Consider the following 24627-nt stretch of genomic DNA (forward strand, 5'->3'; position numbering starts at 1 on the left):
GGATGGCATCACTGACTCGATGGACATGAGTTTGAGTGAACTCCAGGAGTTGGTGATGGACAGGAAGGCCTGGTGTGGTACAGTCCATGGAGGTGCAAAGAGTCAGACACAACTGAGTGACTGAACTGAACTGAACTGAACTGAAAGCTGAGAAATGATTATTCTAAATCTCTAGCCTCATTTTCTTATTTCCTTAACTTTCTTTCTTTCTGTCTCTAACATACACACCACCCAACTGCACACACACACACACACACACACACACACACATATACACAATGACTTGACATTTAACTACTTTAGCCTCTCACTCTCATGGTTATAGTCAAGTGTTTTTATCATCATGGCATTTTCAATAACTGCGGTCTCCATAACTTCAGTTTCAAGCATGTTGATCCCTAATCACAATCTTTTGCATTCTTTCCCTGTAATAATGCAATTCTAGAAAGTTATCACCTCACTGGAGACTATTATTCATTTATTTTTAATATTGCTTTACATCTAATCTCTCACATCTGTGACTTTCCATTCTTTCTTGCCCATTTTAAATGTTATGGTTGATTGTTACTATCACTGTCTTGAATACAGCTTCAAGGATTTTTGCCCTGACTTAATTAAACCCACCTCTATATTTGCTCCATACCTATCATAATAACAAAGTAATGTGTCTGGAGAATATATAACATAGCCATGACAACCTGTCTGCCATGACTACAAACTCCAGCTGGCCGCACGTGCCGCTCAGCTGTCCCATGAAATTCGCCTTGTTTGTTCAGTCGGTTACTAGCCGAGAGACTCTTCCTTATTTGTTATTCTGTTTCCACAAGCCTCCAATAATTTCTCCATTGTCTCTCAGCTGATATCCTGGTTCAGTTTTTACTGAGAAATTGCAAGCAGTCAGAAGAGACTATCTTTGCCTTACCTCCAGCACTGCCCACACATCTCTGCACATACATGTAGCTTTCACTTCTGCCACTCTGGGTGAAGACCACCTGCTCCACTGACATTATTTTCATTCACTTTTGCTTGTTCAAGGACATCCTACAAGCACAAGCAAGCCATTTCATTCCTTCCCCTTTCCCATGTTACCAGCAACATCAAATCATGCTTTAGAGCATCAGTTGGCTTATTTAATTGTTTGGATTAATAAAATGCTTTTTGTTATTAATCCTATCTTCAAAAGTTCATTCAACCTACTTCCCAAGCCATATGACTGGCACATTCACAGATTATAGTTAGTAAGTGGTTAGAATGCCCTCGCCCAAAAGATATAGGTACCTATGAAAAATCACATAAAGAAAAAGAGAATGAGACAGAGAGAGAGCAACAGAGACTGTGGTTTAAAACTGGACTAGCTTTTCCTTGGTTCCAGCCAACACATCGAAGTTCCTTCTAGAAGTAGCCACCAAAGGTGAGGAGATGAGGAAGTTTTTCTTGTCTGCACAAACCTCAATTGCAGAAATAAGCCACATCAACAATTATGTCATTGAGTTGCCCAGAGCAGTACCAAGTAGGGCAGTCTCATTCCCGGGGCAATCTAACACCATTCCAAGGTCAGTGAGTAGGAAGGAAAATTCAATTTGTATTTCTCAGCTATGGTCTGAGCTTCCTGAGATTCCAGAACAAAAATATGCACAACACATCAAAGTGCCTGACATATGATTTTTTTTTTTTTTTCAGAAAAAGGTTACCGATCAATCTGAACTTTCAAGCGAGATGAAAGACTCTAACATCTAAAGAAAGATGACAAGATGTGTATTTTCATGACAAAATATAATTTAAAACCTCTTCAGATCCTCCCCCACAAGAGGCCAGACACTGTTTTGTTTTGTTTTTTTTTTTTTCACCAAAACTATATTATTGGGGTCGTAATTCACATCCAAGAATATGGAATAGAAAGTCAGTAGCACTTGACAGTCTCCTTTCAATTGTTCTGGACGTGTTTCCTGACCTGTTTTCACTACAGTCACAGCGCACACACTGTACACTCACCCTTATTAATTAAACATGAAACATTGAGAAATAGTGCCCAGTAATATAAAAAAAATCCATGATTGCATAGAGGTGACCAAAATGATGCTTGTAATTCTAGTTCTTATATCTAAATGTAGCTGAAGGGATGTGCACAGAAAAGGCTAATCAAAGGAGAACCAAATTGGTTCCAATGAATAAATTCATGGAACAATTTCTTATAATTGACAGTATCACTTAACGTGGTGAGAGTAGCTTCTATTAAAATGTAACATATTGCGTTTAGGTTATAATCATACATGGCACATTGTCAAAAGAGAATTCCATGGGTTTTGATGGGGAAATGCTTACAGATAGAATTCAGGAGTCATGCTCAGAGGCGTTCATATCAATACTAGAGACACAAGTCATATCATACTAGTGTTACTGTCAACTGTAATTAGAGGCTTATCTCATTTTCTCTTACTCACTTAAATGATAAAGCATCTATTTAGTCAAATGTTTTAGAAAAGACTTGAGAGGCAGTTTTCTTTAGAGCCGCTCTTGCATATTTCATGAATTTTTTTCAATTGTCTTCTTTTTGGAAAGAAAAATGATGTACAATGCATTGTGATTTGCAAGAAGAGGACAGGTACACTAAAACAATGTGAAGGTGGCTTCAGGAACATTCAGGATTTAATGTCCAAACTTTGGGCTGTAGTCATGCTGTAACCTGGGTTTCTTCTTGGTTTTTAACTTTTCTTTCTTGGTTGTGCTTGTTGTTTACCAGGAAAAGGGATAACCAGATTATTGATCAAATTAAACATATCAAATTCCTTAGGAAGCTCTACATTTGTGTGCACTATTGTATGTGATAGTTCTAATCGATTATCTCAGCCAGAAAAAAACCATTAGTAAACTGTGACCTAGTGAGTAAGAAGTTCTAAATAATATTGTTATTTGTATCATTGACTGAAAAGCTCAGAGAAGAGACAATGCCCGTAAAATCTAAGTGAAAGGTGACTATATTTGAATAATCGTGAGTGGTTAGTAGTCAAAGCAAAATTTTCACATCAGCCTCAAACTTGTCACATAAAAGAATACCATAAAGTCCTTGCATTGTCCAATAGTAATACGACTTAAAGGGAGCTATCTTCCAGCTTTGAGAAATAAGCACATGAGAGAGAGAATATAGGTTAAAGACAACAGAGGGACAAATCAAAAAATGAAAGTTGTCACTACCAGTTCAAGTTTTGAGACTTGGTAGAAGCTAGCAATATTTTGGCCACCTGATGTGAAGAACTGACTCATTGGAAAAGACCCTGATGTTGGGAAAGATTGAAGGTGGGAGGAGAAGGTGAGGACAGAGGATGAGATGGTTGGATGGCATTACTGATGCAATGGACATGAGTTTGAATAGGCTCCGGGAGTTGGAGATGGACAGGGAGGCCTGACGTGCTGCAGTCCATGGGGTTGCAGAGTTGGACACGACTGAGTGAGTGAACAGAACTGAACTGAGAAGCTAGCAAGTGTTGCAGGTAGTAAATGACCAGTTAGCAATGGCATCCCACTCCAGTGTTCTTGCCTGGAGAATCCCAGGGACGTGGGAGCCTGGTAGGCTGCCATCTCTGGGGTCGCACAGAGTCGGACACGACTGAAGTGACTTAGCAGCAGCAGCAGCAGCACTTGAACACAACATCCTCTATTTCATTTCTTCCTACTGTCTTCCTGTTTCCCCCCCAGTTCACAGGAGCAAAGCATACAATGATTGTAGTTGTACCTTTTAGTTTTCTTATTTGAAACTTTGAATTAGCAATAATAGCATTGTGTGTATTAGCTGCTCAGTCATGTCCAACTCTTTGTGACCCCGTGACCTGGGGCCCACCAGGCTCCTCTGTCCATGGAATTTTCCTGGCAAGAATACCAGAATGGGTTGCCATTCCCTTCTCCAGGGGAACCTAGCAATGGCATTAGTGGAGTTATTATAGATTGAGCATTGATTTCTTTAAATGGGAAATGTAAATTAATACAGGGAGGAAGACGAATGTAGGCTATTTCTTCTCTGGCAATTTAAAGCTCTTCACTTCCTCCACTATGAATACAGTACATATCCAATGTATCATAACTGCTTGTAGCATATTTGCATATTCCAACAGTCAGCCATAAGTCATTAATTCTCTAGAAAAGAAATTTACGCTCACCCATATCCATCATTTAAAAAAAAAAATACTGACCTAAAACACTACCCAAGACTTACAAATTGTTTCATAGGAAACAAACTAAAACAAACAAACGAAAAACTCTACGATGGGTAAAAATGTATCAAAATCCGTAAGACTTACAAGATCTCTTTTTGAAGCAGTACCCCAAACTTATAGAAATAAATTAATAGTAAACTTGTTATTTAGTCACTAAATCATGTCTGTCAGGCTCAATCCCATGGACAGAGAAGCCCGACAGGCTACAGCCCATGTCCTTGTGTGTGTGTACGTGTGTGTGTGTGTGTGTGTTTAGTCGCTACATGATGGCTGACCCTTGTAGGCTCATGGACTGCAGCCCACCAGTCTCCTCTGTCCATGGGATTTCCCAGGCAAGAATACTGGATACAGGTATTTGCAGGTGGATTTTACTGCTGACCCACCAGGGAAGCAATAGTAAAACCATCAAGTGTTAAAAAGCAAAAGATTTATCCGTTTGGATATTCTAGAAGAATTGCTGTATATTTCCAACAGAATTATTAAAGAAAATAGAAGCAATCTAGCTAATAAAAGAAATAGGGAGCATAAGGGAAAATAAAAGTTATCCTCAGGGATGTGAAGAGTTTGAAGGAAGACTACAGTATTTAGCTTTGCTCTAAGAGACAAAACAAGACCTACTAGGAAGAACAGAGGGCTTCTCTGCTGAGCAGGAGATGAGAGTTCAATCCCCAAGATAGGAAGACACCCTGGAGAAGGAAATGGCAACCCACTCCATGGACAAAGGACTCTGGAAGGCCACAATCTAGGGGGTTGCAAAGAGTTGGACATGACTGAGCACAGGTGTGAGGGAGACTAAAGGAAAGCTGGAGGTAGACAGAGCTGAGGGGGTGATGGTGGAATAATCTGGGGTGGTGGCTCAGTTCAGTGTATTTAATAACTATCACTGGGAGGGTTTTAATAAAAGTGAATTACATACTGGTGATATATAAGTGATTTATCTATACATCTTATCTATCTATCTATCTATCTATCTATCTATCTATCTATATATATCTACAGAAATGGGGGGGGGGGAGTGAGAAGATTGTTAATGTGTTCACCTATATTCTGGAGACAGTTTCTTAAAGGTCATAGACAAGATGTCCTTGCATTTGGATAGAAATGTGAGATCTGCTTGAATTAGACTATTTGAAATGTCTCTTCCACTCCCCTAATTCTCTAACTTACCAATCATTCCATAATTTAGCCATACTATAGCTCAACATTCAGAAAACGAATATCATGGCATCTGGTCCCATCACTGCATTAGAAATAGTTGGGAAATCAGTGGAAACAGTGTCAGACTTTATTTTGGGGGGCTCCAAAATCACTGCAGATAGTGACTGCAGCCATGAAATTAAAAGACGCTTACTCCCTGGAAGGAAAGTTATGACCAACCTAGATAGCATATTCAAAAGCAGAGATGTTACTTTGCCAACAAAGGTCCGTCTAGTCAAGGCTATGGTTTTTCCAGTAGTCATGTATGGATGTGAGAGTTGGACTGTGAAGAAAACTGAGTGCTGAAGAATTGATGCTTTTGAACTGTGGTGTTGGAGAAGACTCTTGAGAGTCCCTTGGACTGCAAGGAGATCCAACCAGTCCATCCTAAAGGAGATCAGTCCTGGGTGTTCTTTGGAAGGAATGATGCTAAAGCTGAAACTCCAATACTTTGGCCACCTCATGCGAAGAGTTGACTCATTGGAAAAGACTCTGATGCTGGGAGGGATTGGGGGCAGGAGGAGAAGGGGACGACCGAGGATGAGATGGCTGGATGGCATCACTGACTTGATGGACGTGAGTCTGAGTGAACTCCGGGAGTTGGTAATGGACAGGGAGGCCTGGCATGCTGCGATTCATGGGGTCGCAAAGAGTCGGACACGACTGAGCGACTGAACTGAACTGAACTGATAGGAAAAGAGAATTTTGATATAAGAAAGTGTTAAGAGGGATAATTAATAGACTTGAACTGAAAGAGAAAAATATGCTACAAAGGGATTTTGATAGGAGAAGCCATACAATTCTTTCTGTCCTTTATGCTTTCTGGAAGCAAATAAATGGATAAAAAAATACAAAGATGGAAGTAGAGTGGATTGCAAGTAGTTTTTCAGCATCTGAAGAAAGGGTATAGAAACAGCATTTTTACTTTTTTTTTTTTTTTGTAGTCTGTACATCTCTCCACTTATCTAAAGCTGAATGAATCTTGTCGATGATGGTATTAAATTTGAACTATGTTACCTAATAATGTCATATCTTCTGCTTTTACCTGAAGAATTTTTGCATAAGAGAATTGAAATTTGGACACTTTCAGGAACTCTTTGACCACATGTTATAAAAAAGGTTCAGTTCATCCTTCTGCATATTCAATAGCTTTTTAGGTGAGCAGATGTAGATTTGGTGACCCATAATTCAGCACTTCTGGAAAGAAAATTATACTTTGAGAGGTAGAGTTCACCTGAAAATCTTAAAAGCAAGGTTTCTCATTTTTGTGTGTGTGTTGCATTTCTCTATGCTGGTTTAGAAACAATTTGAGACTTTGCCAATGGGTTAGGGAGTCTGTGAAAATGCAGAGAAGTGGGCATTTTAATACCAGTGAGCAGCAAATCAAAAAGAAAACCAGCAGCTTTACACAGGGAAAAGCTTTGAATAGGCTTCCTTGTCTTTCCCTGATGGCTTCAAAGGTTCTGAGATGAATTTTGTTCATGTTGAGGCCAGCAGAAGTGCTCCTGTAACAAAACTCCAGTTCGTGCTGCACAGAGGGAAATTTGTCGTGGCGGAGTCCTCTCCCCTTCCTCATATCTATAAGGGAAAGGACGCGGCATCACTGAGGTATGAGAGAACAGAAAGGACTGTCTTGCCTTTTCATCTCGTGATTGGACTGACCCCACTGCACTTCGCTGTGACTCTCAGAGGCTGCTCTAACGGCATAGTGCGCAACACTTGCTTCTGGCCTCACACGGTTTTGGTTGGAAACAGCAGCATTCCTCAGGAGCAAAGAAAGGAAGCCGGAGAAGAAAACTGTTTTAAGGGGAGATAAGTTAACTTCAAAAAGAGTGCATCCACTTTCCTGTAGGAATGAAGTAAACAGATCAGTTTCAAGACCAGATGGAAGAGAGGCAGAATCATCCTGGCTAAACTTATCTTGACATTATCACAGTACAGATGCTCCCGACTTACAATGGTTCAGCTGACAATGTGTTTTGTTTCTTTTTTTTTTTTTTAAGCTTACAATGGTGCAGAATTTCTACTCATTCAGTAAAAACTGCAATTTGAATTTTTATCATATGCAGTAAGATGCTTTGTTGTGATACAGAGCAGAGGTAGCCCCCAGTCAGCCCAGGCCATCCCAAGGGCAACAACCAATACACTCAGAGTTATCCTGTACCCAGACAGTCATTCTGCTATTCACTCTCAGTACAGTGTTTAATCAATTATATGAGATATTCCAGGCTTCCCTGATGTCTCAGATGGTAAGAATCCACCTGCAATGTAGGTGGAGCCTGCTTGGATCCCTGGGCTGGGAAGATGCCTTAGAGAAGGGATTGGCTACCCACTCCAGTGTTTTTGCCTGGAGAATCCCTTGGACAGAATAGCCTAGTAGGCTACAGTCCACAGGATCACACAGAATTGGACACGACTTAAGTGAGTTCCTTGGACTGCAAGGAGGTCCAACCAGTCCATTCTACAGGAGATCAGTCCTGGGTGTTCATTGGAAGGACTGATGCTAAAGCTGAACCTCCAGTACTTTGGCCACCTCATGCGAAGAGTTGGCTCATTGGAAAAGACCCTGATACTGGGAGGGATTGGGGGCAGGAGGAGAAGGGGACAACAGAGGATGAGATAGCTGGATGGCGTCACCGACTCGATGGACATGAGCCTGAGTGAACTCTGGGAGTTGGTGATGGACAGGGAGGCCTGGCGTGCTGTGACTCATGGGGTTGCAAAGAGTCAGACACGACTAAGTGACTGAACTGAACTGGACTGAACTGAAGTGACACTTATCATAAAATAGGCTTTGTGTTAGTTGATTTTGCCCATATAAGGGTTCTGAGCACATTTAAGGTAGGCTGGGCTAAGCTATGATGTTAGGTGAATTAAATGCATTTTTGACTATGTGTTTATGGGGACATAATCCTATGGTAAGCTGAACAAGATCTGTATATGGATAATGCTAGCCTTATGTAAATATATTTTCTTTATGATGTTAAGGTTTATAAGAGAATTTAGAATAGGACCAGTAAAGCTGTATCATTTCTGTGCTTCTGAAACGTGGAGTATGCTGCCTTGTAGTAGTTGCTTAGTCATTAAATTGTGTCTGACTCTTCGCCACCCAGTGGACTGTAGACCACCAGCTCCTCTGTCCATGGGTTTTCCCAGGCTAGAACACTGCAGTGAGTTGCCATTTCCTTCTTCAGTACTGCTTTATATCTCTTTATTTTTTTTTCTTTATTTCTCACATTTCCCAAGAATCAAGTCCTCTACAAATGCTGTTGATCAACTTTACGTCCCTCAAGGACAGACACAGAAAAGAGACGACAATCTTAATGTCTTAGAGAAAAAGGTTTTTCTATATGTAACTGCTTCCTAAAATGTGAGCAGCAGATGTAGAATTAGGAAAAATCTTCAATTTGCAAGCAGCTGCTGCAGAGGAGGTTTTCCTTTGCTGAAGCCAATTTGACTATCTAAACATTCATGATCCTCTTTCCTTGACTCACTACTATTCCTACTTTTTCCAGTCACTTTCCTGCATGTTGTTGGATTGTTGGAGGCTCATAAAAATGAAATAAAATTACAGGAGTGAATACACCACAACTTCAAACTTGTGTCTATACCAACTTAAAATGCCACACATTCTCTGAATGCCTTGTTGTTGTTGTTCAGTAGTTCAGTCGTGTCAGACTCTGTGACCCCGTGGACTGCAGCACATCAGACTTCCCTGTCCTTCACCATCTCTCTGAGTTTGCCCAAACTCATGTCCATTGAGTCGGTGATGCCATCCAGCCATCTCATCCTCTGTCGTCCCCTACTCCTCCTCCTGCCTTCAATCTTTCCCAGAATCAGGGTCTTTTCTAATGAGTCAGTTCCTCCCATCAGGTGGCCAAAGTATGGGAGCTTCAGCTTCAGTATCTGTCCTTCCAATGAATATTCAGGACTGATTTCCTTTAGGATGGACTGGTTTGATCTCCTTGCAGTCCAAGGGACTCTCAAGTCTTCTCCAACACCACAGTTCAAAAGCATCAGTTTTTCAGTGCTCAGCCTTCTTTATGGTCCAACTCTCACATCCACACATGACTACTGGAAAAACCATAGCTTTGACTAGATGGATCTTTGTTGGTAAAGTAATGTCTCTGCTTTCTAATATGCTCTCTAGGTTGGTCATAGCTTTTCTTCCAAGGAGCCAAGTGTCTTTTAATTTTATGACTGCCTTCTTGTGCCAAGTCACAAAAAGGACAGGTACCTCAACTTTGAATACTATTGATAGGTAGTTTCAGAGTTTCTAAAAGTAAGACCTCTTCTTCTCAAACTTCTGAAATCTTCTGATGGAACTAAGATACCAGACTTTAGAGGCAAGCTTCTGTTTTTCAGCAAAATCTTTCCATTGGTTGTCATTGATAAACAGCTAGATTCCACCAGGGCTGGAACATCTGTCTTATTTTGCAGTATACATTTCACTTAAATTCTTGGACAAGATTGGTCTCAATAAATATTTATTGAATGAATGGATGAAAGGAAAGCTTTTAACAGTGAATGATATCCATAATTATATGTTTAAAATAATATATATCCTAATATTACTAAAAGCAAAATGAGAAATCAAGTAAAATGTATGTTCAATATTTGCTCATTTAATTCTTATAAAATTGGTAAGAGGATATTTCTTCTAATATTATCATTTGGGACATCAACATGTGGTAGATATAGAAATCTTTCCTTTCTTAAGTGTTTGAAGGACTATCATTCCTAAAATGCTAACTGACAATGAGAATGTGAATGCTTGATCCTCATGTCACAGTCTTATAATGATATTTAAATAGAAAATATAATATTAATTAAAATTTTAATGCAACCAAATGATTCCTCACAGATAATGTTGACTTTTAGATTTAATAAATTATGTGTTTACTATGTTTCTCCGTAAATCTAGCTACACTAGCTTTTGCGAAGAGCGTAGTGACATCTAGCGGTGAAAATAAATAATGCAAATGACTACAGTTGAGGGCGCCTGGAAATTTGAGGGTCGTATAAACGTGACAGTTTTGCTTAATAGAAATTAAGACGAATTTGCATGAAGAAAGTGGGAAAATAGGTAGTTTATTATTTAGTTTATTATTTAGTATTTATATTACCTATTTATAATAGGTAGATAATGGCAAATTTTGAATGGAATTGAAACATTATTAATATTTTTTATTATTGCACACATTGTTTCTGTGTGCAATTTAAGACATTTTAAATTGTCAGATCTGAAAAAAATTAAATAATAGGTCTAACGACTAAACTTAGCATTTTTGCGTTTGTTAATTAAAATTCCACTTGAATTTTTTTGTTTGGTAAGAAATAGATTGTAAACCAATATGTGTTCTAAATAAATGTGATCAAACATTTCAGCACAAACCATAGCAAGGGAAATTGAATGTGGAGAAATAGCTCAGCTGTGTAAGACGTTACTGAGTGGATAATCTTCCCTATATTTGAATATAAAGAAACTTTAACCAGGTGACATCATTTTTTAAAATTTTATTTGTGAATAGTTTGGGCTTTATATTTTCAATAGGATAAAAAGTTTGTCCATTTCAATATAATAAAACTGTGTAACTAAAAATTGGTTTTAATACAGTTTCTATCAATCATGTCTTTGTAGTAATTATCATAATGACTTAACAGTATTTTATTGGACTTTCAGATTAAAAGGGAGCAAACAGGTAAAGCTTGCAATATTGCAGAGCAATAGGCGTAAGTTAAAATTTTTTAGTTTCCAATTAGCTAATTTAAAAGCATTTCTGTCTGTAAAACTGAGAAATATATAGGCTATATGATAAAGATACTAATAACCAAAGATAAAATGACTAGAATTTAAATGATAAAAAAATAAACCTAATTGGGGGTGTCATGCAATTTCTATCTAAATTAAGATGTGACAATATGATAATTTATACTAAGATATTTTCAAATACTTTATTAAGAAAATAGATTTTTAGACATAAGGCGTGCCTTAAAATAAGATAAACTTATTTCAGTATCTAGCTAAGAAATTGAAATTACTTCAGTCCAAACATTTAAATGCATATGTGTGTATGTGTGTGTGTGTGTATGTCTCAGTTGTGTCTGACTCTTTGTGACCTCATGCACTGTAGCCCTCCAGGCTCCTCTGTCCATGGAATTCTCCAGGGAAGAATACTGGAGTTGGTAGTTGTTCACTTCTCTAGGGAATCTTCCCAACCCAGGGATCAAACGCAGATCTGCTTTGCAGGCAGATTCTTTACTGTCTAAGCCACCAGAGGAGGCCAAATGCACGTAGGAAACGGGAATAAAGCAAATTTTCCAGTATGTAGTGATTAACAGTGAAATAATAGTCTTCTAAATGGTAATTTTGCATGTATTTTAAAAGAAAATAAGACAACTGAGGGTCTCTTTTAAATAACATTGTACATCAATATACTATATATGAAAATGCATCTTAAAGATATTAAAGGAATATTTTCAATAAAAAATTTATAACTTTCATGCAGGGCTAAATTGAGCAAGTGTTAAAGATTTTGTTTACCTCATTATTGAAGAAAGAACCAGTAAGATATTATAACTGGTATAATGAAGAAATAATGTAACATAAATGTATATAAAGAAGAGTAATGTTGAAATGAATTTGGAAATCTGGGTTATCCACAAAGCAATAAGCAATTGCATACCAGCAGCCATAAGTAATTTGTTTTCTATGGACAAGAAATATTTCCATAAATATCACTTTTCTCTAAGTTAACTTCTATTTCTATGGAGTTATTTAAATAACCTAGTCAAACACAAATTCTTCAGCCCATAACATCATATAACACTGAAGTCTCCAGCATTTCATTGAGAAGTTACTCAATAATCAATCTTGCCTATTATAAAGTCTAACTATTCCTTGAAAAGTAAATAGATTTAGTAGGTTCTTCACAGAAAAAGAAAAAGGTATTTTAATAGTTAATAGTCAGTGTCCGAGTAATAGGAGAAGGGGACGACAGAGGATAAGATGGTTGGATGGCATCACCAACTCGATGGACATGAGTTAGAGCAAGCTTCAGGAGCTGGTGATAGACAGGGAAGCCTGCCGTGCTGCAGTGCACGGGGTCACAAAGAGTCAGACATGACTGAGCGACTGAACTGAACCGAACTCAGTGTCTGGAAGTATTTTCAGCTTACAAGTATAAAAGTAACCATCTTTGAGAAAGTGAGGAAGTACTAAGAATATAACAGAAACATCTTGAAATAGTAAAAGAAAGATTAATTACTTTTTAGATAATATTCACTTCAGAGCTGCAGTAGCTTTCAAATAAAACTTTTAACCAAAGCACATTCTAGCCTGTTTAGCAGTGAAAGAGGAAAACAATCTACTTTTCTGAGATGAAGATCACTGTGTTGACTCATGTGTCAATGATGAAAATATTACTACAATGAGAATCTGCAACAGAATACGTAGTAAAATTACATATCAAACAGATATAATCTTGCTCCTAAATTGTAACTCCTAAACGTCTTAAAACGTATCATTTTTCATCTTGCATCATATTTTTTAAATAACCGACTTACTTTGAGGGCTGTTTTTCATCACTGGAAGAACGTTCATGTGAGTTGTGTAATTACATGAATCTGTATTTCAGTTTTATTTTGTCTCTAAACTTTGGGAAATTACGTAGTCTCTCCCCAAATCAGCGTCACCATATATAAGATATAAATAAAATGTTTCTAACAATAGCACATCAAACAATTAGATACGATTTTTAAGCTGACACACAGGTTCTAAATAGTAGTTGAAAAAAAAAAAGTGATAATATGCAAAGCAAATTCAGACATTTATGCATTTTTTAATTTGGCCTTTTATTCTTCTATTTCTTAATTTGAGGCCTGACATTTGTTACAGTGGTTGACCTGTAACATGTTTATTGAGCTTATCTAAGTGGTTTTTCCAGTAGTCATGTACAGATGTAAGAGTTGGACCATAAAGAAGGTTGAGCACAAAAAACTGATACTTTCGAACTGTGGTTCTGGAGAAGACTTTTGAGAGTCCCCTGGACTATAAGGAGAACAAACCAGACAATCCTAGAGGAAATCAACCCTGAATATTCATTGGAAGAACTGATGCTAAAGCTGAAGCTCCCATACTTTGGGCACCTGATGTGAAGAGCCAATTCATTGAAAAGACCCTGATGCTGGGAAAGATTGAGGGCAAAAGGAGAAGGGAGTGGCAAGAGGATGTGATGGTTAGATAGCATCACCAACTCAATGGATATGAATCTGAGTGCTCTGGGAGATAGTGGAGGACAGAAAAGCCTGGCATGCTGCTGTCCATGGGGTCGCAAACAGCCATGATGACAGTAGTCGAACAAGAAGAACCTAAGTGGTGGCTTTCCATTTTTTTCTTCCTTACGAAATGAATAGCAGTGATCCTAATAGCATATTTCTGTTTAGAAACAATAGGTACTTGATGCCGTGTCCACATATTCAGGAGTCTTGGCTGTCCATCAAAGAGAGGAGGGGTAAAAAGGACTTCCAGAATGACTTGTGCATATTTTAGGAGATTTGTTTATTCAACCAGAAGAGCTGATGAAGTAGATCTGGATTATACACAAGAAGAAGAAAGAGTGCCCTGCTTTGATGATGTTTGGTTGCAAGAAAGTAATGAATAGAAAGAGAAACTAAGTATGAACCATTACTTCTATTGTAAAAGCACAATCACCTTTTTTTCTTGAACCCTTTATGTATTATATTTCAACAAAACAGTCTAAGCTAAAACATCAATCTATTTTTATATTTACCCAATCCATTTGCTCTTATTGTCCTTCCTGTGAGACACAAATATATAAAAACAACTAAGAGGTAAGTTCAAAAAGTTATAATAAAAATACTGAGTACAATTCTATTAAATACTATTTCAATGTCCAATTTCTTTGTTTAATCTAATATTAATGATATTATTAAGGCCTTATAAAAAGCCATTATATATGTATTTCTTGAAGGAGAAATAATTCAAGAACAAATGAGTTTTGCATGTATAAATTAATTTTTGCAGAAGAAAAAATTAAAGTCCTAAATAATTTATCTTTATTCCTTAGTGATTCAGAAAAACTAAGGACAGTATCTTAGCAAAACTACTTTTAAGAACTTTTCTAACCTCATTGGAATAAGCTTTAGGATTCTTTCTAAAAGTCCGAGATAATTTTCAGATAAATCAGAAACAAAATGTTAAAATCAAGCTTGCGTATTATCCTCTGTATTTCAAGGACACTCAAACTTCTGTAGATTCTCCTTTTTTCATAATGACTAAGGGACAAACTGTGATGTAGAAAGAAAATAAAAATGCAAGGGTGTGTGTGTGTGTGTGTGTGTATGTTAGTCACTCAGTCGTGTTCGACTCTTTGCAACCCCATGGACTATAGCCCATCAGGCTCCTCTGCCCATGCGATTTTCCCAGCAAGAATACTAGAGTGGGTTGCTGTTACCTTCTCCAACAGATCTTCCTGACCCAGGGGTTAAACCTGAGTCTCCTGCCTCTCCAGTATTGCAGGCAGATTCTTGTTCACTGAAACACCAGGAAAGCCCCCACAAGGTTTATAGTAAACTGAAATCCTATGCTGTCAAGCTTCATCCCTTTGCAGGTAAACACGTAGAGAACAAGGTAAATATGAGGGAAAAAAATCAGGAATTAAACTGCTAAGATCTGATCCATTAAATGAGGAAAAAGACAAAGACTATTATGGGGATTTTTGAAAAGGACACAATGAATAATCCCCCTCATGATGTGAGTTTTAAGATACCTGTGAACAGATACAGGAGGGGAGAATTTGGAGACAAAGAGACACATCCATTTCTAGCAAGACCAATACTGGAGAGTGTTGATTATTCTACAGAGAAGGAGATTTTCAAATAAGAGATTCTAGATTTAGAGAGATTTAACCATTAACAGCAGGAGGCTGGGTCACAGCCCTGCCATCATTCCTCCTCCTCCTGTCCAGAATAGATCAGTTGGAGGAGCCGAAAATTCCCTCCCCTTCCTTGGGGTAGAGGACTGAATAAAGATACAGTAGGTCCCCTACGTGGGAACCTTCAGCTTGGGAACTTTCCAAGACGCAGATGTACATCCAGTTCCAGCAAGGAATCAGAGCCTGTGCCATCAGCATCAGGCATGAGTGAAACTGCAGCTTGTGCTCTGTCTCCTATTGCTGATCACCCTTCAGCTCTGCCATCTCCCACCTCCTCTCCTTTCTCCAGTCAGTAAGTCTTCTTGCCTGTTCACTTGATGCCAGGTCCTCTGTGCCAGCTACTGTGCTTTTCAAGGTACTGTACCATAAAATTAAAAATGTTCCCTTTACTTTTTGTGTTTGCTTTTGATGTATGATTTGTATGCAAAGTATGATAAGCCCATCACAACAGTACTATATAGCTGATTGTGTTAGTTGGGTACCTAGGCTAACTTTGTTGGACTTATGAACAAATTGGACTTAATGAATACACCCTTGGAAGAGAACTCATTCATATGTAGAAGACTTACTATATGGGGTATGAAGCCAGCGCAATGCTCCAGGAAACATCAAGAGTAGAAAAGACATGTTACACCTCACCTTGCCACCCGAGCTAGTCTTTCCACAGTATGAATTCTTTCGGGGCTACCATAAATGAATTGTTCATTTTTTGAAATTTTAATTTTACTTCTAATTGTAACCATTTGTGTGTGCATCTGTGTGTGTTTAAGGGTGAAAAGTAGCAATATAGATTAGTAAGGGAAAAACACAAATAAAGACAAGAGTGGGGCTTTTAGGAGAAGAAGATAAGACTTTGGTTCTTTTAAGTAGAAAAAATACATAAATTTGAACTATAAAGTATGTGATGTACTACGTTGTAATAGAAAAGTGATTGTTTCCACAGTGCCAGTGAGTATAACCTTAATTTTAAATGAACTTATGTATTCATCTATTTATTTTTTGACCATATCATGAGGCATGTGAGATCTTAGTTTCCGAACCAGGGATTGAACCTGCACCTAATGCATAGGAAGAACTGAGTTCCTACCACTGGACCACCAGGGAAGCCCCTAATCTTAATTTACATGTGCATAGCTCGTTATTCATCTATCTATTCAACAGATATGTTTAAACATTTATGTGACCAGGTATGGGTAATACTAGGCCCTGAGAAAAATACTACTATTATGTCTAATGTAATCATAACACATCAGCTGTAACAAGGATAATTATGTAAGTGTTCTCTCTACAAGAATTCAGCTTTGTGTGCTCCAGAAACCATATACCCACAGAAATGTAATTATCTTTGTCTCCTATATACTTAGCACAGTGTCTGGCAATTAGGAACTTAAAATAAGTTACATGTTTATTGAATGAGCTGGATTTGAGAAGATCATAATTATAGAACAGGTTTATTTTCTCTCCTTCACCACCTTCAAACAAGATCCATTGAAATATTCTTCTTGTCTCTGGATTAAAACTTGAATATCAAATGTGTCCAATCTGTGGTTCCTCAGAAAAGTCAAGTTGTCAAACATTATTTTCATTTGATTCAAATCTTCCCTTTGCTCTCAGATCAGGCTTGATAGGAATCTGGCTTGGGTAAGTAGCAAGAATATCAGTAGCTTCTTCCCTCATTCTTGCCCCAACTAACATCCTTCCTCCCCTCTACTCACTGACCACCATATCTGGTCTCTCTGAAGTTGGGCCAGTAAAAGGCAAGGTTTTACAGAAGAGTATAACTGTCATCTTGATTGATGCTCTCTAACTTAAAGTTCAGAGAATGCCTCTTTGTGGAATACTTCTGTGGTTGCTGGGAGGCACCACGCTGGGGAGAATGACTCTATTCTGTGGTCCAGGCAACGCTTCATTTTGTTAGCATTTGCTTTTACTGGTTTCACTTACATTGTCTCTCTCTCTGGGGTTTTCGCAGTCTTTAGACATTCTTCTTAAATGAACCTCCTTTCAAAACTACTCAAGAATATTTGTGTTTCGGAACTCCCACATCAGGCTCCTACAGTGCGGTCCCTCTAACTCGCGGTTAGGGGAGTTTGTCTACCACCATTCTAGCAGTTTTCTCTCCCTCACACTGGACCCCTTGCTCCTTCCTCTAAAATTTTTAGGTGCATATCAAATGATCCCTCTGAGCCCCAAGGTCCCCAGTGCACTAGTCAAGCCTCCCCAAACTCCCCATAACCCTTTGTTTGGTTTGGTTTGAGCACCATGAGGAGAGGAGGGAAAAAGCTAGAACCCTGCATAGATTGTCTCTCCAACCTGGCTGCACACTGCAGTCACCTGGGAGCCTTCAACACTGTGTTCCATCCCCAGAGATTGGGAAGTACTGTTCCAGGTGTAGTCTGAGCATCCTTGTTACTCTACTGTGTGGTCAAGGTTGACAAAGCTGCTCTAAAGACACCTTTGCTATTGACCCCCTCCCCCCAGCCCAAGAATGATTTGTCTTTCGATAACCTGGGGAGTGACTAATGGCCCACTTGAGGCATGCTGCCTTTGGATCACCCTCTGGGTCAACCTTTCATAGATGCTGCAGATCTTTACAAGTATGAAGAAATTGACAGCTTTTATTCTCAGCATTTGGAGAAGGAAACGGCAACCCACTCCAGTATTCTTGCCTGAAAATTCCATGGACAGAGGAGCCTAGTGGGCTATAGTCCATGAGATCTCATACAGTGGCCACGACTTAACATCTAAACAAGAGCAACATTCTCAGCCTTGGAACTTCTATCAAAACTCTAAGAAAGCAGGAGTTCTATTTAAAATCCTGGGGGGTAAATGTTGAAGTGACCTGACTGAATGCAGAATTGATGGGTGGAATTAAGAGTTATGTAAGTCCCTGCAGAGGAAAAAAGTGAGGATTCTTAACAGTTTTCCAATCCATTTCCTTTCCATGTCTCATTTAGTTTTCAGTCAAAAACCGAACTATGTCCCTGGTTTTAAATATCACATTTACCTTATCTACTATTTACTAAGATCAAAAAGTATCAAAACTGAACATCTCAAAATCACACAGCATGATTCTTAATTTTGTCTGGGAATGTCTACCAGCTGATAATTTTCTTTTTAAAATATTTTTGGGAATAATCTCTGTCTCTTTTGATATCCTCTAACTTATACGATAAGAATTGTACAAAGATTGTCCAAACTAATTCATTTTTTATAGGTCTTAGTGTTTTGTTAGTTAATAGATTTTGCAGTTGGGGTATTTGAAATAACTCAATGCACATAATATAACTTGTATTCCAAACAAATTTAATATAGTCACAGAAGTTAGCCACTTTCCCAAATGAAAAAAGGAATTACGATTTTTTTGAGGATAAATTAAGTTTGAAAATAAAATAAAAACTGAGTGTGCTACACATGACAGTTGATATTTGAATAATTGCATAGCATTTTGTATAAAACACATTTACTTCTGTTTTTTAGGCTGAGGAGTGATTGTGTTCCAAAGAACAAAAGGATTAATGTGTATGCTTGAGAAATACAAGTGTAGAGGAATGTTTTCCATGTAGTTTGAATGAACTATATCAAAAGTTAAATTTTTGCATGTTTAGTTTACAATTTTAAGTTATATCTTATTGATTTTCATGGGGGAACCTTTCCAACATACATAGCACAAGTTTTAGATGGTTTCAGTCATGTTTAACTATTCTTTGTCTCCTAATATACCATGTATATGGCCATTTTTTAACAATTATAAAAAATGTTAATGATAATATTGTAGCATCATTTCATGTAGCAGTCCCTCTTTTAGCAATCCAACTAAATCTTAGGCAAAATCAACTAAGGGTAAATAATTAGAGGTATGCTAAATGTGAACCATGAACTTCCAGATGTTCAAGCTGGTTTTAGAAAAGGCAGAGGAACCAGAGATCAAATTGCCAACATCCGCTGGATCATGGAAAAAGCAAGAGAGTTCCAGAAAAACATCTCTTTCTGCTTTATTGACTATGCCAAAGCCTTTGACTGTGTGGATCACAATACACTGTGGAAAATTCTGAAAGAGATGGGAATACCAGACCATCTGACCTGCCTCTTGAGAAGCCTGTATGCAGGCCAGGAAGCAACAGTTAGAACTGGACATAGAACAACAGACTGGTTCCAAATAGGAAAAGGAGTATGTCAAGGCTATATATTGTCACCCTGCTCATTCAACTTATATGCAGAATACATCATGAGAAACACTGGGCTGGAAGAAGCACAAGCTGGAATCAAGATTGCTGGGAGAAATATCAATAACCTCAGATATGCAGATGACACTACCCTTACGGCAGAAAGTGAAGAGGAACTAAAAAGCCTCTTGATGAAAGTGAAAGAGGAGAGTGAAAAAGTTGGCTTAAAGCTCAAGATTCAGAGAACTAAGATCATGGCATCTGGTCTCATCACTTCATGGGAAATAGATGGGGAAACAGTGGAAACAGTATCAGACTTTATTTTTGGGGGCTCCAAAATCACTGCAGACGGTGATTATAGACTTGAAATTAAAAGACACTTACTCCTTGGAAGAAAAGTTATGACCAATCTAGATAGCATATTGAAAAGCAGAGACATTACTTTGCCAACAAAGGTCTGTCTAGTCAAGGCTATGGTTTTTCCAGTGGTCATGTATGGATGTGAAAGTTGGAGTGTGATGAAAGCTGAGTGCCGAAGAATTGATGGTTTTGAACTGTGGTGTTGGAGGAGACTCTTGAGAGTCCCTTGGACTTCAAGGAGATCCAACCAGTCCATCCAAAAGGAGACCAGTCCTGGGTGTTCATTGGAGGGACTGATGCTGAGGCTGAAGCTCCAATACTTTGGCTACCTCATGAGAAGAGTTGACTCATTGGAAAAGACCCTGATACTGGGAGGGAATGGGGGCAGGAGGAGAAGGGGATGACAGAGGATCAGATGGCTGGATGGCGTCACCGACTCGATGCACATCAGCTTGGGTGAACTCCCGGAGTTGGTGATGGACAGGGAGGCCTGGTGTGCTGCGATTCATGTGGTCGCAAAGAGTTGGACACGACTGAGCCACTGAACTGAACTGAATAAGTATTAAACACTGAGTAAGACTTCTAGGTTATACCTAGAAGAGGATTTTATTTTTACAGGATATATAGTGATGTGATACTTCTACATCCTAGAATTTCAGTCCTGACTTTAGTGAAGAGCTCACTGTTTTCCTATTAAGGTAAATAATGAAATGGCATCAATGGAAAGAAATAGTCACTATGTCTATCTGGGGTCTTTTTTAAAAAAGTAAATTAAATACTTGCTTAGGGGCAAGAAAACAACATATGTGCTATGTTCATTTCTTATAAATCAACTTTGCGGAATCTTTTAAACACTGTAAAACTTATTATTAGGTTCTTGCATGAAAGTGATGAAAGTTTTTGAGAACTATTCCTTGAGGGTATTTTGGTTTCATAGACAGAAGTTGCTAATCAGTTTGTGCTGTTGAGTCCTCTGGTTTCTCCACCCTTTGGAATCTGAGTTACTGAGGCCCTTTGAAAGGCCTATTGATCACCTTTCTGTTAGCCCAGAAGAAGAGATGGCCTTGGTGTAGATAAGCCTCACTGGAGGGTTTATGTAATAAGGTTTCTCAGAGTAGTGGAATCTGCCCAGTTTTATTCTCTCCGGTCTCTCAGCATCTTCTCTTTCTTCTTTTGGTAAAAGAAAAAAAAAAAAAAAGAATAAATTATATATTGATGCATATGTATCATAGGTTGCAGCAGCAGCTCCGGAGATAAAAGAGATTTGGCCAATTGGGTTGTAAGTTCAAGGACGCCATGCCAGCCAGGAATTCCCACTCCAGGGCTTATGTTAGAGCACTCTGTTAAGAAAGGAACATTTTCTTTCTCCTGATGTGACTGAGAGAGAAAAAAAAAAAGTGAACCTAAAGCCACAGGCAGCCTTGTTGTCACTGTGTCTGTGACAAGAGACACTGCAGATGAAAACAGAGCCCCGAGATGGAAAGCGTGAGTTCCAACAACATCCTTGGAATCTCTGGATCTGATGTGCTGGAAGCCAGAGCACTCCTGCCTCCTAGGTTATGAGAGTCAGTAAAGCCCATTTCCCCCTGAAGGTAGTGTGAGATGACTTTCTGTCACTGGCAGCCGGAAGAGTTCTGAATAATGCATCTAGGATGCTGTGTCTGCAAGTACACACACATTTTCCACATGGTAACTCATTTAGATAAGTGGTAGCCTGGGTGTTAAGTGGGGAATAGCTGCTAAACATAGTCCTGTAGATAGTAAAATAGCTGAGAAGCTTAGATTTTCTAAACTGGAACAATCTAGTTTTGTATCGAATAACAGCTATTTTCTCTCTGTGACCAGAGATCTCCCAGTTGAATCCCCATAGCATTTGAAATTTCACAACCAATCAAGTACATCTTGAAATGAGTGAAAGAAGAGATGTTTAAGGTAATGACTCTTAGGTTCCAGCGTGTGATGATGTTATCACCAGGGAGTAACAAAATGAGAAAATATTAGGAGAAAGCCATGTTTTATTTTTTTTTTCCCCTTCAGCTAAATTATCTTTATTCTGAGATTGTCTTTTTTTTTTTTTTTGGCTTATAAATGTCTCCAAGGAAATGAACCTATAATTTGTCATATAATTCTTAAATGTTCCTATGGCTTTGTTGACTGTCTATAGTGACTTAGCAGCAGCAGCAGCAGCAGTCATTAAAATAAAATATGGGTAATGATATATAGACCCCAAGTTTTATTGGTATTGTTATTGTCATTGTTGTAGGAAAATGATGAAATGATACTGGCTTGAGAAATCTCAAAGTATAGGAACCAGTGTTTTATTGTAACTAAATACTCTTTCCTGGATTTTAATTTCAATGTATGACAACTCATTATACTGTTCACTACTGGACAGTGAAAAATTGTGAGACAAACATAAAGTTTACAAAATTGTCTTCTCCTGTTTTCCTGGAGACATTTCAGACTGACTTGCATGCTCCTTAGTCAGGGTTTTGGGTAGTCCCCAGCCTGGCATTTGTACTATGGGACATGAAATAAATGGGTTCAACACAAGCACAAGCATCATACGATCACAGTGGTTTGGATAAAATTTTCAATGTTATGAATAATCTTATTGGAGTTATGACACACCCCAGAATCACTGGGCTGAAGATATTGGAAAAATGACATAAAGGTTTCTTTAAAAAGTTGGGTAGTGATGTCCAAACAGGTGTAGCCTAAATTATTGAAAAATAGATTTTCTTTATTGTTTTGATGTGTTCCGTTGGTTTCAAGAAGGGAACACAGAGAAAGCAAAGGAAGAAAGATAATTCTCCAGCACTGAGATCCTGGAAACTACTGTTTCAGAGAAATCCCAATCCTAGCAACAATTGTGCTCATTTTTGACCCCCCTCAATTATCCACTGCTCCTAACTTGGAGAAGATCTCACAAGTGTCACATGAAGCAAGCACACAACCAGGTTCCTCTCACTATCTGATTTTGAAAGCATTGAAGGATCATAGCCTTTTCTGGGGATTTACTGATGATAAACAAAGAGGTCAGAGTAACATTGTTTGGAAGATGAGCTTCCATTCTTGTATTCATGCCCTTTGTTATGGGATTTTGTCTGTCCCCTTATTGTAGGCAGAAGGTGCTTCTCAGCTTCTTGATTTAGGGCTTGGTGATGTGATTGACTTTGATCTCTTTGTTTATTGAGAGGCATGACAGGAGCAGATAATTGACATAATCATTCAAAAGCTTTTGTTTTGTTTTGTTAATGCCCTATAAATGCCAAGAAGAGAGCTTCTGCCATATATCTGTTTATAACATTAAGTTGGGTCCCAGAAGAAAGACTCAGGAATAAGACCTCAGCCCAACAACCCACATGAGGCAGTCAAGCACAGCTGGACACATAGTTTGAAACACAGCCACTAGGAAAACTCAGTTTAAATGAGCAGGACTATGAGCATGAGAAAATGGCTTATTATAGTTTGCAAATGAATGTTGACCTGTTTGCTGCACAGCATTTTATTATGACAATAGCTTTTATGATTGTTATCACAAAACTTCCTAAGAATATCCTTTAAACATGAAGTGAAAGTGTTGGTAGCTCAGTCATGTCCAACTCTTTGCGACCCCCATAGAATGTAGCCCATCCAGCTCCTCTGTCCATGCAATTCTCCAGGCAAAAATCCTGGAGTGGGTAGCCATTCCCTTCTCCAGGGGATCTTCCAAACCCAGGGATCAAACCTGGGTCCCCAGCTTTGCAGGGAGATTCTTTACTGCCTGAGGCACCAGGGAAGCCCTTTAAAAATGATTTCTGCAAATTCTCCATTGCTCTGATAGATACACTAATCTACATCCTCTTTCCCTGTTTCTTCATGCTATGATTTTATTCTATACAACTATCCCTTAATGAAATAACCAAAGAGAACCCTTCCAGTTTTGCACATTTGTATCACTCCTTTCACTTAACACAAAGGCTCCAGGGCCATCGCTGAGAAACACAAAGAAATAATCAATCTTCTCAAGTCAAGGGAGGGGATAGGTAATACTTACATTTTTCACTTTGCTGGATCAGCTACAACACACAGGACTCTCTTCTGAGCTTATAATACATATAAACTCACTTGATCCAAGCTCATTTTTATACCAATTTTATAACAGAAGATAAAGACTTGGTGAAGAGGTGATATTATTCTGGGTACATAAAGTATTTGGGTAGAATCTGTCTGGGCAGATAATGTTCCATTTTCTAGAAGAAGACAGACACTAGAGTTGGCTACAGAAATGTGAACATAAAATTCCATGCCAAGAAGAACACCAGAAATTTTATCTTGGATCTCATTTCAACCAATAGCCTGCCTTAGAAGCCTTGGGTAGTCCTAAGATTTGGGTAAAGGAAGATGCAAGGCTGTCTTCTTTGATTACCACCTGGGCTAGAGCTGGGGTAGAAACTCCCAGATATGGAGTAATCACATTTCACTTCCAACTTTAAATTGGTTACAGCAATCACATGCTTTCGGAAGCTATTTCCATCAAGCCTACATTGCCTGATACAGATTATCCCTGCGCCCACCTGCAGCCCCCTCCCTTTGCCAACACAGGAGCAAATTACATTTCATGTGCTTGCTTGGCAGTTTCACATACAGACTCTGCTGAAACCTCACCCGGTGCTCTCAGGATTAGTCAGAAAATCATGTCTCTCTTTCCTTTCTTTTCCTATCTGGGTCAGTGGCTTTGTGCTGCTGTTATCTTTC

At 38.5% G+C, this 24627-nt stretch overlaps 1 protein-coding gene across 1 annotated transcript in view; it reads left to right on the forward strand.

The window, feature by feature from the left end:
• CDH12 (cadherin 12) overlaps positions 1-24627 on the forward strand; it is a 326694-nt gene that overhangs the window by 148950 nt on the left and 153117 nt on the right. The window lies entirely within an intron of this gene.

This window comes from Budorcas taxicolor, chromosome 20 (genome assembly GCF_023091745.1).
Source record: "Budorcas taxicolor isolate Tak-1 chromosome 20, Takin1.1, whole genome shotgun sequence".
Taxonomy (NCBI): domain Eukaryota; kingdom Metazoa; phylum Chordata; class Mammalia; order Artiodactyla; family Bovidae; genus Budorcas; species Budorcas taxicolor.